This window comes from Melopsittacus undulatus, chromosome 7 (genome assembly GCF_012275295.1).
Source record: "Melopsittacus undulatus isolate bMelUnd1 chromosome 7, bMelUnd1.mat.Z, whole genome shotgun sequence".
Lineage (NCBI taxonomy): Eukaryota > Metazoa > Chordata > Aves > Psittaciformes > Psittaculidae > Melopsittacus > Melopsittacus undulatus.
Window position 1 is genome coordinate 9,324,500 of NC_047533.1, and position 3,762 is coordinate 9,328,261.

Below are 3,762 nucleotides of genomic sequence, written 5' to 3' on the forward strand. Positions count from 1 at the left end.
TTCACCAGGTGGAAATAAAACTATTGATTTGATGAACTGGAAGTTTTGGTTCTTTTTATCCCATCCCAATGTGTTATTGATTAAGGGTGCTCGGAAATTCTACTTTCCCTAACTTTGAGTTACTTTTTCTGGCGTATCTTATATGGGGAAGGGGAGGGAGGTGCTGCCTGGAGCATGTGCGTGATGATCGCTTGCACCTGAAATCATCGAGGAGCCCTGCTGGAAATGTGACTTCTGTAAGTGGTCCTAGAAAGTGGTTTGTGGTGGTCCTGAGCAGCTGCAGTGTTTGTAAATGTACTTTTCTGACTGAGGGCAGTGCTAATTGAGCTCCTTGAGTGTCTATGTTTTCTAGAGATTCCTGGTTCTGGCTCTGTTCTATCTCAGGGTCAGTGCAAGCGCCGTGGAGGAGCACTTGCTTCCAGGCGACCACAGAAACGAGTAAGGCCGACGGCTTCCAGCTCAGCAAGAGCTATAGAGGCAGAGGGGATAGAGCTTGGAGAAAGTGGTAAGCTTCCTTTTGCCCTTGGTCAGAAGCTAAACGGCTTCTGGAGGCTTGGGGTCCCACCTGACCTGTGTTTTTGCCAGTTGCTAGGCCCCTTCCGGGGGGCAAGGAGAACCTGGGATTCTACCAAATGTCTAGCGTGGGATCTGCAAACAAGCAGCGTACTGAGAACCAATTGAGTTGGGTCCTGGGGCATGATACCTTCTCGTGCCAGATGAGTTGTGTAAGAAAGGTGCTCAAGTGCTGCTCAAATGCCTGAAGGATGGGCCAGAAGAGCTGGGAGTCACTGCAGCGGCCCCTACAGAGAGTGGCAAACTAAGCTGGGGTAGTGCCAAGCTTTAGAGTTGCAATCAATACCTTGTTGTTAGTGGTACCTCATTAATCAAGGGAAAATTTAAGGCAAGGTACTGTGAATCCTCTTGGATTCCTGTTTTTTTTTTCTGTGTGATCCACACTGTCCTACATTAGATGAATAATCTCTTGCTGTGTGCCTACTGCCAAGTAGTGATTTGTACAAGTACTGACTGTACTTGTCGTACAGCAGAAGTGAATGAGGAGCTCAGCCACACTTCCCTTGGCATTGCAACTTGCAGAAGACCGTTCTAGAGTGATAGGAAATTTTATCCCTCTGCGATCTCTGATCTTGATTCTCACATTCTGTTCTGAAGCTCCTGAAGAAGCCTTAGATCTTCCAGGCCCATCTTCCAATCCTGCAGTCGTCCGTGTCACTCCGGATGATACAGATGAGGCAAGTAGTGAATAGCACACTTCCCTAAACTTGGAGTCAAATAGGTTTTCTCTCTTTGTTCCTCACAGAATCCATTCTTAAGGAAGGGTTTGAAGTTCAAAGTTGTGTTGTCAGTGCTCCTCTTTCCCCACTCTAGAGGTGATCAGATGCCTTTTTGTAGAGTGGACATGATGAGAAATGCATTTGGTGCACAACATTGTCTCAGGAGCAGACCCCTCGTTCACTGAGTGTTAGCCCAAGCCTCAGAGAAAGTCATGGTAGTGCCATGAATGAATTCTACTGATAAGTACTCAGCTTGAGGGATCTGGAAGCCTGAATGCTGGGGCATTGAAGATCTGTCTGGTAAAAGTAAACGGAGGTCATGAGTGCAGATGTGAAACGTAGGGTTGATTCTGAATCAAACCAGGAGTAGTGAAAATGATGAGGAGAGAAGAGTGTGTTCTGGTGGTTCAGAAGCTGCCTCCGTTTCTGTCTCTTTGCAGCATCATGACCAAAATCAGAAGCAATCACTTGTTTACAGAGCAGCAGCTGATTTCCTATTACTTCTAGCAGTATTCAGGAAAGTGAGAGAGGGATATCCTCCCATTTCTAACCTATCTTGTGGACGTTGCTTAGCTGATACATTGTTTGTATGCAACACGGGTGTGCACACCAAATTCTAATTGTATTTTCTCTCCCTTCCCATATGTTTTCATGCAAGACCGATGAAGAAGCAGGTGAGTTGAAGTTTTACAGCTGATAATGACATTGTCCTGAACTTAATCTTTTGGGCACGTGTTTTGCAATGAACTTGAGCAGCGTGGATACAAACTGCCTTTTCCAAAAGGCAAAGGTCCGTGCTTAGGGATCTGATGAGTGGATCCAATCTGTGCTTGATAGTGACTCTCAGAGCTTGTAGAGATTATCCAAAAGCAAAGCTGATATTAATTTAATCATCATCCTTACCACTGGAATATCTGAATATGAATGTTCCAGAAGATTACGTTTAGCATGCATTGCAGTGAGGAAAATAAAGCAGTTACAAACTGTAGAATCCTGCATTTTAAGGAATGTTCCAGAGCTATATATTTTATTACTCTTTCTAAAAGAGAAAAATTCTGTCCCTCCGACACTGCAGCTTGCACAAGTGGCAGCCAATTGTATTCATCTACAGTCTCTGGTCTTGATTCTCACATTCTGTTTTCAAGCTCCTGCAAAAGTAAGAAGTCTGTCAAGTGAACCAGCTGTTCCTGAAGTCATTGACCTCACTCAGGATGACTCTGATGAGGTGAGGAGCGAATGGCACACTTCCCTAAACCTTGTAGTCAAGTTAGTTTTCTGTTGTGCTTCCAGGGGAATGCGTTGTTAAGGACAGATATTACATTCGAAGCTGAGTTGTCAGTGCACCACTTTAAGCAGTCCAGAGGTGATCATTTGCCTTTACATAGAAGAGGAATGATGATAAATGCATTTCAAGTGCAACACTCCTGAGGATGTAGACCCCCTTTTTCATTCTGTGGTACATATAGGGTCAGATGACTACTCCTAGAAACGCTTAAAAAATCTGATTTTTGGTTTTTAATGCTCTTTTTGAAGCTAGAATAGTATTTGATCCATTCGATACTGCAGTTTATCACATCACCTTTATGATGGCACTGCTAGCTTGCAGAGCAGAAGCAAGCAGCAGAAATCACATGGGCAGGTACCACCTCCAGGGCTTCTTCTTGAGCCTTGGAAAAGAAAAGGCCTCAAACTTGAAACAATAATCTGCTTTCTCCTTGGTTTAGTACCACCAGGCACTATAGAGGGCTTGGAGTTGTGGGTCTTGTCTTCTTTAGCAGCTGTTAGTCTGATAGGGAGTTTTTCTGGATATCACATCCAAATTGGCCTGTTTGAGGGAGAGATGGGCAAAGAATATCTTCCAGCCTAAATCCAATTAGTTGGTAGCGAAGCTGGGGAGGTGGGAGGATGTTGTCCTTGTGGATCATAAGCTGCCTACATTTCAATCCTTCTGCAGCAGTATGAGCAAAAGCAGAAGCAACCAGACGTGTTCAGAGTAGCAGCTCATCTACTGCTACTTTTCACGTTCTTCTGCAAATGGGAGGGGGGTCTCCTACCCTTCTTTGCTTTTTTTTGACATTATTTAGCTGATGTGTTGTTTGAATGTGACACCATGGTTACACACCGAAGTCTAATTGTATTTTCTTTCTCTTCCCATATGTATCGATACAAGCCGGATGCTGGAGGTGAGTTGATGTTTTACAATTAATAAAGGGATCGGCTTGGAAATATTCCCTTTTAACCCACACTGCTCTATGTTTCTGTGGTTCTACAAACAAAAGAAGTTGCAGACTCTATAGAATCCTGCATTTCAGAGAATATTCCAGAGCTACATATTTTTTGCTCTGTCTACCTTAGCAAAATTTTGTTCCTCTGCCATTGCAGCTTGCAACTTGCAGAAGATCATTCTGCAGTGGCAGATAATTTTATTCTCCTGCGATCTCTGATCTTAATTCTCACTTTCTGTTTTCAT